A 13,109-nucleotide genomic window follows, 5' to 3' on the forward strand; every position below is an offset into this window, starting at 1 on the left:
AAAATGACATGAAACGGTTGGCCCAGGTTTTTCTTATTTTCTTCACAATATTTTCCTTATAATCCACTACATTTTAAAGGGTTATAGCAATGTATATTTCTCAGATTTATAACTATTTAAGGATGTGTGGAAACATTTTTAAGTCATAATTATTACAGAGGTGACTAAAAGAGAAAAGTTAAAAAAAAAAAAAAAAGGAATTGACATACAGGTAACCTCAACAACACACCCCTTAGATACTTACTGTACTTTACCTAGTGACAAATCCTCTCAAATCTTCAACAAATAGTGTGTTTAACAACTTTTGTAGTAAGTGTAGCATTATAAAAAAAATCCTTATTCTAAACTTTTAAATAACTAAATCAATCATTATGCTGTCAAGCAACAATAAAACCTACAAAATATTCAAATTTTGTTGGATTTATAAGCTCCCAGTGGAAGAAGCTGAGATGGAAAACTCATTTTGTTTAGTGATGAAATATAAACAACAGTAACATAAGAGACATTTTTGCACTTTTTGTTTGCTATAGATAATTGACTGAATTCAACCTAAGTTTCACACACTGTTCAAGATCATAATAATATCATTAATGTAAATTTAAACAATGTGGCTTGTTAGAAAACTTGTTAATTGCTATGTTCTCATTACATTTGCTTGGCTTTTATTTGTTTTTCTATGAACAGAGAGCTAATTTTTTTCAAAGTTATATTTTATATAGCATTTTGCTTGATTATTTGCTCTGTACTGAATTTGTGCTCCATTGCCATTGGATCTTACAATAATGTTCCACTCTGAAAATTTTTGAGGTTCAAATTAAGTTTAATTGTTTGCAAACTGAAAAAAAAAAAAAGACTCATATTAGCACTTTCTAGCTAGAGAGCCTATCTCCTGTCATCACTATCAATTAATATGTAATGGCTATCACATCAGGCACTACAAAGCTCATGATATATACAAGGGTCACTCAAACAGCTGAGTTTAGATCTTACTCATATTTCGTTTTACACAACCCCACAGACAAGAATTAAGATGATCCTGATAAAATACAAGTAGCTCAGGAATGCAAACCCTTTTCTGAACCAAGAACTGTTCTGAGCAAGTCAGGTGGTTAAAATTGTCATCTCCTTTACTCAACTAAAACCTGTATTATCTAGTCTAAAATGAAAAACAAGCCCTTAGGGTAATAGTATCATCGAATCTCCAACACACACAAATCTTCCAGTTGTTCATGTCCTTAATAAAATTCCATTATATCCCTTTGAACACCTATGTTCAAATCTCCATTTATCAACAGACAAGACCAAGAATAATCTAAATGGAGGCACTTAAGTCGTTTCACACATATTCTTGTCCAGAAATTTCCCCCAGGAAGACCTCACCTCCTACAGCTTTGAATACAACCATCTCATTATCCAAGACTGTGACCAACAAATCATCCAGCAAATCTCTGAGTTAGCAGCTTCATAGCTTTTGTACAGGTCCTTTGTTGACATATAGCTAACCCTGGCTCCCTGACCATTACAAACACTAAAGGCTTTGTTTGAACTGCAAGATTTTCATCGATTATTAGGTAATGGTCACCCCAAAACATATCCATGATGAGAGCTTTCTAAAGATTGACACTGCCTTCTCCTATAATTATGAAAATTGCTATAGCCTGACACATTATTACTACTTAGCATTTTGCTTGGGATTTAGATATTTGGTAGCTGGAGCAATCATAAACTAGGAAAACTGCATGAAGAAACAAAGGAAGTGGTGTCTAAGGGTGGCCCAACATTTGTTTTCCTTTAGCTCTATTGAAAACAATGCAATAGATCAGGAAACTAAAAAAATACTACTACTAATTATTATACTATCATCTTCGTGAGCCTAAAATTGTTAGTGCGATGGGTCAGAGTCTGTTTTTAGCAGGCATCATTCTCAATTAATCAAGACTTGTATTAGCAGATTCAAGTTAGAGAGTATATCTCCTGTCATCACCATCAATAAATATTTGTTGGCTGTCACATCAGGCATTAAGAAGCTCATGCTACACAAGGTCGTTCAAACAGCTGAGTTTAGTTCTTACTCATATTTCCTTTATCACAACCCCATAGACAAGAATTAAGATGATCCCAGTAAAAGACAAGTAGCTCAGGAATGCAAAACCCTTTTCTGAACCAAGAACTGTTAGCAAATCTCAAGTATCAGAGCAGCTGTGGTTGACTGAAAAGTGTCTCTAAACCTGGCCCAAGAATGATTTCTGGATTCATAAGCTGATTTGTCTGGCCCTGTTTGTGTAGATAAAATGCTCATGAGAAAACTGTAAGAAACATTAAGACCCACCACATTAGTGGGTCAAACCAATTCAGATTGGCAGGGTATTATCTCCATTCCAGCTGACAAACAGCCCCTTATTTTCATTAAGCCAAACTCTGCTTAAAATGCCCTGGGCCCGGAGACCAGTTTCCTGGTAAGGAACTACTGAGAGTTCAATGCTGACACTTGGAGCCAACAGCTTCTAGTGTAAACTGAAAGAGAAATAGTTGCTCAAAAAAACTTCACCAAGAAGGACTGCTCACCCTAAAGAAGCAAAACTTTTTAAACAATTTAAATTAAAAAGCAGGGGTACTACACATGTGGTAATTCGGTCTCTCCTAAGAACATGAACTGATAGATACATACTAATAATACATTTGACAGAATTCTAAAACGTATCACAATTAAAATGAACATAGGACAGGAACCTTTTAAATTCTAAGTCTGTCAAAATTCTTATTCCAAATAATGAGACCCAAACAGAAGGGTTGATTTTTCTGTGGCCTTGTTCTTTGTCTAAGTTACCCAAAAGCTATATGACATGACATATACAAAAACTGACACTTACTTACACTTAGTAAGAGAAAAATTGAGGGAGCTGCATTCCTGATATTTGATGCTAAAACTACCTTTTTGCTTTAAGTAGTGTATAAAGCAGTATAACATTGTTTTCAGCATGAACTCTGGAGCCGAACTCCCTGGGTTCAAATCCCTGCTTGGATCTTGAACTGCACGACCACAGGCAAGTTTACAGCTCTATGCCTCAGTTCCCTCATATGCAAAACATGCCACACACAATAACTCTCCTGGAGCTGGTATGGAGATATAATACATCTTTAGAACTGTATCTATTATAAGGTGAGCGTTCATTAAGAGAAAGCTGTCATGTTGATGATGATAGGATGTTGATGAAACGATGATGATGAAGCTCATGGAAATCAATGTACCCAAATGCAGGTAAACTACTGAACAGCCAGAAATGGTAAGAAAGGATACCACAGAAGTATTTGAAACAAGTCTCTACGGATGAGAAATTCCCAAAGTGAAAGCAATTCAAAATACTGACATTCTCATTTTTCTGCCTCAAACAGGGAAAGCGAAACAGGGTTATCTGTTTGTTTTGAGGAGAGAAGCAGGCCCCAAAGGAACTGGGGATTTTTTAATAGCTGAGTCTACCGACTTTAGGGCAATACAGGAGTACTGAATTCCAAACCTAATTGGTTGTTGTGCTCCTGTGAGTCACAGCTATTTTCGTTGCTGATGTGGGCCCTCCACAGGTGGTTGGGGCTGAACGTGTCCACTTACCACTTGGAATCACTCCTCACAATAAATGGGATGGCCCTTCAGGAAACCCTGTTTGGTTTGCATGCTCTTTGGAATAAGACAAAGCTCTGTTGTTTAAGGGCATAAATAACAAAAGCTTTGTTCTTCCAGACCAAGAGGGAAACTGTAGATCTGCCCAAATTGCTTGGTCTTCAACTGCCAACGGATGACAAGAATGAAATATTATTTTAAAAGCTGCCCATCAGCATCAGTCACTCAGTCTCGTCTCCTGCCTTAAGAAAACAATGACTCAATATGGCCTTTTTCTGACAGACTACAGCCTTAGGAAAATACTGTTCCACATATTTGGAACTAGGGCTCTTCCTGCATGAAAATAAATGGCAGCTATTCAAAGCCCACTTAGTTTTCTCTCTGAATTTTGGACATCTGAACACAGCTAATTGTACTCACACAATGAAAGGAAAATGGAAACTGTGATGGGAAAAAAAATCAAAGTATTTTCTTACTCCATACCAGGTGGTTGGCATGTGTTTCATTGCTTAATTTTCACAGTACCTACAAGAGATTGCTATTATTATCCCCATTTGGGGGGATGAAAAACCTGAGTCAGAAAGGTTAAATAAACTTCCCTAAGGACACAGAATTGGTAAGTGTGGCAGGATGGGCGTCAAATAAAAGTGGAAAAAAAGCTAGTCCCAAATTTTACCTGTTCACATTTAAATGAATAATGTCCCATAGTCTATCAATATAATTCTATATAAATGGGATCATTCTGTTTCATAATGAAACATCACTAAATAATTTTCATGTCAATATATAAAGATCTATATGATCACTTTTATTGACTACACAGAATTTCACCATAGGTATTGCCATAATTTATTATGCCAGTCTCCTACAGATGAATATAGAAGTTATTTCTAGTTTTCCCTATGAATATGCTTTCGTGAGCATATCTTTACATTTGTGTAATTCTCTCCTTACGGTAACTCCTAGACTTAGAATTGTTGGGCAAAGAGAATATGTATTTACAATTCAGTACAAATTGTCTACCCACCCCTGAAAGATTGTATTAGGCCAGCTGATGAGTGTGCCCATTTCCTCACATCCACAGACATACCAGGTGTAGCCAATCTTTTTCATTTGTTCCAAAATGATGGGGCAAACTAGCATTGTTATTTTTATTTGCATTTCTTTGATCATCAGTAAAGTTAAGCATCTTTTCCTACTTATTGGCCATTGGTAAGTCTTCCAGAAATTATTTATCCCTATCCCTTTTCTAATTTTCTATTGGAATCTGACTCCAAAATTCAGGGCAAGTGGTTTCTCCCATCCCCTGCTACTTTCCCATTGTCTGGGCTCTGCAGAGCCAATGTGCTTGCTGGTCTATCGGAAACTTTAATCTGTAGCCAAGGAAATTGCGGCAACATATGGCCAGGGTGATTAGTCAAGTTCCATAAAGTATGTTCCAAAAAGGAAAACTGGTTAAGTCTGAAAAATAGAAAGCCATAAACTTCTCCTAGCTTGTCTGCTTCAGAAATAGGTCATCTTCTGACTATATTAACAGTTGTTTATCTTATAAGAAACAATGATCCATTCAGACTTAATCTTGTTCTTCTGCACGGAGAAATTTGGGTAACAGAAGAGGGGACAAGAACAGTTTGGAGGAACAGCCCCAGAACAAGGTGGGGGTGGGGGGTGGGAGGGGGGAGTGGCAGGGGATGACAGACACATGCTCATGCATGCACATGCACACACTTCTGTGCCTCAAGCAAATGCACCCCATAACAACTCATAGATTATTTGGGCTGAGAGTCAGCCTAGAGATGCCATCAGTCCAAGGAGGCCTACAGATATAACATGACTTGTCTAAAATCAACTCCCAAATTGTGGTCTCCTGATTTTCCAAGCAGAGCCAACTGGATGACACTGGCCAGAAGTAAAGCATAATCCAGATTTGAGTCCCCATAGCTTTTAAAACATTGATTCTGCCTCCCAAGTGCCAGGATTGTGTTGAAAGGTGTTGAGACAAGAGTGTCCTCTCCACACACCCAAGAACTTGTACAAGGGGGGCCTGAACCACATAGCTTGCCAACATCATAGCTTCTAAATCTGGCACGGTTCTGACTGGGAAGATGTCAGGCTGCCCTCTTGTTCCCTCTATCAAAAAAGAATATGACCAAATCCAAAAAACACAATAGGACTAGTGTGCAGCTCTTGTGGTACCCAATTCTTTGCTTTACAAACATCCTCTCTAACTCTGAGCCAAAGAAAACCAAAGCTGGCCCTATGGCAGCCATAGCCTCCCAGATAGGCTTCTGATTTGGCCCAGCCAGACCCCAGCTTCATATGACCAAAACCCCATCCCGTCTTAGCAGCAGACAAATGCATGGGTCAGTAATCCCACATTAATCCCAGTAAGCGACCCTCTAAAATACTCATGATAATCCCAACATGAAACTCCAATCCTACCTAAATAAGGGCTCTATTCCACCCACGTTAGGTCCTTGGTGAAGCTTAGAAAGGAAGCCTCTATCTTTTCTCAATTTGTAAACATTCTTCTTAATTCTTTAGACATTCACATGGGCAAACAGAGTAAATAGTTCACACTGAGACTGAAAGCATATTTAACCACTGGAGAAGCATATTCCGGATGGCCTAGGATTCAATGGCAATGACTGATGCCAAAAGATGCACATGCAAAATGCCATTTAATCCTCACAACAACTTTCCCAGGTGGGTTTTTTTAATCTGCACTTTATACATGAGGAAACTTAGAGGAAACAAAAAGGGACAGCTCTTTGCCAGGTTCAGTTGATTCTCCTACAAAATTTCATGAACTTTCATTTGTGACTTGAAGCAGTTCTTCTGAAAGACGAAGAGAAGACTGAGTTGTCTACCTTGGACAGACTGACGTCCCCTTAGCTTCCTCCCCGGAAAAGGGCAATCTCATGCTGATGCCTGTCTTTGGGAATAGGATATTTCCCATAAGAAAAAAAATTTTTTCCAAAACTTGGTGCTTATTTTAGAAGAGTTCTATGGATTCCCAGCCATCTTCACACAGGAGGTCTGATACCCTGAATCAAGAAGAGACTCTCAGTAAATTTCAGCAACCCTGCTGGTCATAAAGACTCTAAAAATAAGAAACAAAGAACCAGTCAGGGGAAGTTAAACTGTTGATCCAGAGCATATTGTGATCACACGTATTTTCAGCAGAGATTTGCTAACCCATGTGGTATGTTTTTCTCATCTCCCTTAGAGTTTCTCTATCAACGTTCAAAACTCCAGGGGCTTTTATTTGCTGACTCTGAAGGCTGGGTTCAAGTACAATTGGATTTTGCTTCTTTTAACATTCATGCAATTTAAATTAATATGTTTGCTTCTATTCTTCAACCCCTGCCCCAAACAGGATCCAAAAAAAAACAATATCTGGTTCCAAGGATGGAAGAGTTACCACTTAGAAATATTTAAAATTTATTTTAGAACCATTAATACAACACACTTTAAGCAATACTACTTTAGGGAAAACATTCAATTCCATAGATTATCCAAAAGGATATTTGGCCCAATACTAAGCACCCAGAAGGAACTCAATAAATGCATGTTAACTAGTTTATATTAATCAGAATAATAACAGTAACAACACCATGCATGTACAAGGAACTTTGCTATCTTCAAACACATGTCATTTTAAATGACACTCAAAATCCTATGGAGGACTGAGCATGGGCTCTTTGAATACAAAAATGAAGGTTTGAATCCTGGCATTACCATTTATTCACTGTGTTACACTGGGCAGTTTACTTAACTGATCTGAGTCTCAGCTTTCTCAGCTGTAAAACATCAATGATAATACCTTCCTTGCAGAATTGATAAGAGACTTAAAGATAATACACGCCAGCAGAGTACCTGGCATAGGGCAGGCATTTAGAAATGGGAATTATTATTATAATGAAACAGGACTGATATAATTACTCCTTCTTATAGTTGAGACAACTGAGGCTGAAAAGATTAAATGATTTGCCCATTCACTTTGGCCAGTAAATGTCAGAGCTAGAGCTCTCCACACTGTTTCAAAACCCAAAGCGTGAAAAGCAGAATTTCTGGATTTTAAATACGAGTTGATCCATGCTTTCAGCAGCAAAGAAGGCAATTCTGCCTCTATGCTAGTGTTCTCAATGGAAAGATTTAATTCAGGAGAATCTCTCTTCTCATTTGGACACAGTCAAAACTTTCTAAGAATTCAATGTGAGTTTTATCGTGACCATAACGCATCTCTTTTTTCTGACCCTGTTTCAAAAATTTACTAATCCTAACATGGTGCTATTAGGTATTTAGCTATTTAGCTGCCCTTCAGCTGAAGTGACTATAATTTCTAAAGCAAAAGAGACCCAGTGAGAGAAGCCTGCCACCTCCAGAATGCTGCCGGAGGTCACTGGTTGTTAAAATGTTATTTAAAATACACAGCTCATCCCAGCAAAGAATTTCTGACAAGTGACAGGCAGAACTTTTTTCCCTGTGCTTTTTCAGCTCTAGAACTGATTTAATATCAATTCTTTAACAGTGCTGGGATAGTCTCTTCTTCTTCTTGGACTTCTTTACAATAAGTTAATACACTCAGAATTACTGACAATGATTTTAGACCTACCTCCTGAGAGTAGGAAATTTTCAGAACTTTACAAACAAGAGCAAAATTTGATGGTGCTCTCTGCAGCAAGCCTAACTGAGCATTTGAGGAATCACTGAAATAAGCTACTAAAGTTGGGTACCAGACAAAGTTCCATACCTTGTTAATGATATAGATAGAATGTCTAGGGTACACGTCACACTAATATCAATTGTAACTCTAGTGAACAAAAATTGAAGAAAAAGAGAGAGAATCCTGGACTCACTCACCCACTACTTGGCAGAAAACAAGTCAAAACATGCCGTGATCTATAGATCACATACTTTACCTGCTACAAAGAACACCAAAGTTGTAAATATTTATTTGATACTCTGCCCAGTGTGCTATTTAGCCAACAATTGTTTCAAGTTATTAGTAAGTTTTTCTATTTCTTCATTCTTGGCTCTCATTTTCTTTGCCTTTATTTCATGGTTTTGCTTTTCTGTGTCTCCATTTCTTTGGTATTCCCTGCACTTATTTCTATCCCACCCTTTATCCCTCTGCTCTTCACTATGTGAAAATGCTTTCAGAAGAATCACGTGCTATGGAAATATAAGATGGCATCATTTATACCTCTTATCATCTTTACTTTTCATGTCTTTTGCATTCTCACTGTTGTATTTACAACTTGTTCCTCCTGCTTTTGTCTTACCTGATCTTCTACAGGTTTTTCAGAATATGACACACGGAATAATATTGGAAACAGACTTGAACATCTTTCCATTAACTTTTTTTGTAATGTGGAAGTATTCAGTAAGCAAGGCAACATTCATTAAACACCAACTGCAAACAGAAACTATGGAGGAAATTGCAAAGATAGAAAAGACACGTTTCTTACCCTTAATAAACTTAGAGCCTTATCAGAGTGACAAGCCACACAGTGAGCAACTGAAGGGGACATCCAGGAGATAGCATGAAGGTGCAGACAGAGTTCAAACAGAGGACCAAGTCTAAGTCAGGCAGGTAGAGCTGATCATATAAGGTCATCTGAAGGTGACTTTCAAAGGGAAAAGAAATAGATGTCAGAAGTCAGCAGGAATAAGAGCATTCCAGCTGACCCACCAATGTTACTGAATCATTTTCTATAGCTCTACAGTCTCATAGAGACTATTCAGCTTTCTGAGACCTTCTTTATTGCTGTTCTGAGTATATTATCAAATGCTGCTTTGGAACTTAAGAAAGCTCTAACATGTTTTACTTTATGCAGTTTTTACTTCTGTGATCTTGCATATGCTTTGTATAACTACAGCCTGCTTCTTTAGTTCTTTCAAGTTTTTTCAGGTTTTCTGAAGTATGTATTTTTAGCATGGCATGTGAAAGGCAATATATTTTTTTAAAAAAGCTGTTCTGCAGCATCTGCTGTTGGACGTAGGTGGCATACCACAGCAGCCCTTGAAACTTTATTTCATCCCTTGCCAGTGCAGTATATTGTCCCTGAGGCAGTTTCATTCTACCTGCTAAAAAGATCAGGTTACAAAACAGCCTCCTCCACACTGAAATGTTTGGGAAGCCAATGCAAATGATCCAAGTACAGACTGAATCTGTTAGACAGTTGATGAACTTCAATAAGCTCCAAGTCTGGAATGTAATTGTTTCCACCATCCTTTCAAACAGGTTGCATCTTCTTTTTCAAAGGTATTTGATATTAAAGTTGCTGTAGTGACTTTAACTCAAAAATTAAAATTTATCATGGTTAGAAAAATGACTGGGGTGGGGGGTGGGCAGAGGGCTTTTAAACAAGAAGTCAGAATCCCTGTAGCCCAAGTGTTTCGTCTAATTGTTTTCTTAATGCCAGATATGGGTTGAAGCATAGGCTGCATACAGGAGACCTCCCTTAAGCCTGCCCACCCCACAAAAAAGCATAAAATAGCTCACCCATCTGCTAGTAGAAGACATGTTTTTTGTCCTAAATTAAAGGTTAGAATGTAAAATCCAAATATCTAAATGGAATGAATGTAAATCTTACATTTACACAAAGATGTCCATGATTGAGCATTTCTGAAAGCTAGCATTTCTCATGAGGGGAGCTTTTGATAACGGAACAGAGTACATGGAAGGAAGCACCATAAGACAACATAGATAAGGGAGACCGAGGCAGCAGGAAGAAAATATCAATTTTTTCACAGTATACTGGGACCCATTTTTCGGCACAGACATCATTCATTTCCCTCTGTGCACTTCAGGGCTCTATCTCTGTCTTGGTGCCCACTGAGGAATCTTGTATAATTCATATGCTTGTTTCAAATAAAGAAAATCTAATAAGGCCCAAATTTCACCCCCATGACTTTGGGTTTTAAGAAAAGAACATTAGGATAAAGCACTCATCTCACTGGTTTTCCCTGTCTCTGCCAAGCTCTGGCTTTTAAATGGAGAATGAAGAGCTCTCAATCTCAGAAAGCATATCAACATACATTTTTCTCCATTATAAGACACTGAGCTGTGCACTCTATAATATATCCATGGGTGTTTTCCCACTGCCAGCCAGTATGCAACTTGGCCCTGTTCTTTGCATCATAGGCTTGATTTAGCAGGCAAATTTTCAGAGCTCAGTGCTGATGGATGTATGCTGGAGCCAACTTCAAAGGCAGATCTTAGATTTACGGTAATAAAATAAGTATAATACTTATTCCAAGTATCTATTTTGAATTACAATTTGCACATCGAACCATTCATCCTATAAATCCTATCCTTGAATTTTAACTCAGTTATAGAGTCTCCTGATTTGGTCATTAGTTTCTTCCACAAGGTACCATTTCAATTCAGTCTTGCATTCATATATATACAAATCAAGTTCTGCCATCATATCTGATATATGTATCTCTTTAATAGTTGGCAGGCTCTTGGAGAGATTCAAGGTTACCCTGCCTGACTCCAGACCAGCCTGGGAACAGCTGGAAAGCTCACAGAGCCAACCCTATTTGCAGCAATCCAAAGCTTTCAATGTGCAGAAGCTATCCTACTAGTACCAGAATGGATTGTGACTTTCCTGTCCTATGCGTATGGCCTGAGGCCCAGCTATCAATCTTTGAAAGGCTGTCAAACAGAAACAGGCAAACAAGAAGTCAGTGTCATTGAAGTGGCTGCCTCTGCAGAGAATATAGGAAATGACATAATTTCGGACCTGAAAGAACCAGGATATGCATACAAATACGCATATACTTGCACACACATGCACACACTCACATACATGCATCAACACCCAGGCCTACAAATCACATGTAAACACAATCACACATACACAAACACAGAGGCCTATGCCTATGCACACATATACATACACACTCATGCACACATATGTACTGAGAGACAGAATATACAAATGAACAATGACCAGGAAACTCTGACCCACTATCATCAGTATCAGACCAGAAAACGCTGGCCCACGACCTCTAACAATCAGTCCAGGGGCTGCAGGTACCTACAGTAAACATCCCAGAAGTCAAACCACAGGCCCTATAACAATCGACCCCAAATAGCCAGGACTTAATAACTGACAGCTTCCCTAATTTTTGTCCCTGCTTCTATCTTAGTACCAACCAAAGAAAACCAAATACATTCACCTAACCAATCACATAAGATGCCCCACTTCTAGTCAGTCCACCTCCAGCCTCTCCATGCCAACAGCTTCCAATCAGGGTACACCTGAATCCTTTTTTCTGCACTGAATCTTTTTTTCTGAATCCTTTTTTCTGCACATTTCTGCTCCCCTGCCTGCCTGACTCCTTTACTAGCTCAAGCTCTGAATAAATAGCCTCTGTTCTCTTCAGTTATTTCTACAGTACACACACATACAACATATGCTCCTGAGACAATGGGGAAATACTTCTGAAATCCCAAAGGGAACAAAATTTTTAAAATTAATACAAAACTACTACCAAGACTTTGAGGTTCAGAACAGACTAATGCTTCCTGGAGCTTCCAGAATGAAAAAGCAGGGTAAAGAAACAACAGAAGAAAGAGCGGAGGAGGGTGTAAATATCTGAAAATCTGAATAATACAAATCATATCCTCAACAGAGAGGAGAAGAAAAAGCCTAATGCTGCCAGAGAAAAGCAGACTAAATAAAAAAGATTAGAGAAAGAATAAAAAGTAGGAGAGAAAGAGAGGCCAGAGTTGCAAAGGGGGCTGAGCATGAAGTTTTAAGCTGAAAGGGCACTGAGGGAAGAAAAGGGGCTTGTAATTGAAGAAACGTGAAATAACTGAATTTCCACTTTAACTTGCAGCCAAAACAAGTTATGGGGCATTTTTTTTCATTAGAGAAGTTGTGGGTTTACCGAACAATCATGCACAAAACACACAATTCCCATACAGCACCTTGCATAGGTGTGGAACATATGTTACAACTGATGAAAGCATATTTTTATAGCTGTACTATTAATTATAGCCCATGGTTTCACTTAGGGTTCACTATGTATTGTACTTCCATGGATTTTTTAAAATTTTATTCTGTTACTATATATATAATATAACCTTACCCCTTTTATCACATTCAAATATATATTTAATCACATTCAGATATATACACATTTGAAATGTAGAAACTAAGAGAAAACAACCAGACTTCCCTTAGTTAAATCATAGTTCAACTATGACAAAATATGTTCCAACATTTTTACTACTTATAAAGATATATGGCCATTTAGATAATTGGAAAAATACAGAAAAAAAATAAAAAGGAAAAAGAATTAGCTATTGTCCCATTACCAGGAGATAACCTCTCTTAAGCATATATTCTTCCAACCACATACATACAATATGTATAATTTCTATAAAATCACAATTATGCAATATATGCTGTGATTTTTTTTTACATAATGTCTCATCATGGGCACTTCTCATGACATAACATGGTCTTTT

The 13,109-nt window shown here is 37.8% G+C and overlaps 1 protein-coding gene across 4 annotated transcripts in view; it reads right to left on the reverse strand.

Annotated features, from left to right (window-relative positions):
• PDE4D (phosphodiesterase 4D) overlaps nucleotides 1-13,109 on the reverse strand; it is a 1,663,062-nt gene that overhangs the window by 1,631,527 nt on the left and 18,426 nt on the right. The gene's annotated exons all lie outside the window — the stretch shown is intronic.

The sequence above is a fragment of the Choloepus didactylus genome, chromosome 11 (genome assembly GCF_015220235.1).
Source record: "Choloepus didactylus isolate mChoDid1 chromosome 11, mChoDid1.pri, whole genome shotgun sequence".
In the NCBI taxonomy this organism is placed as follows: Eukaryota; Metazoa; Chordata; class Mammalia; order Pilosa; family Megalonychidae; genus Choloepus; species Choloepus didactylus.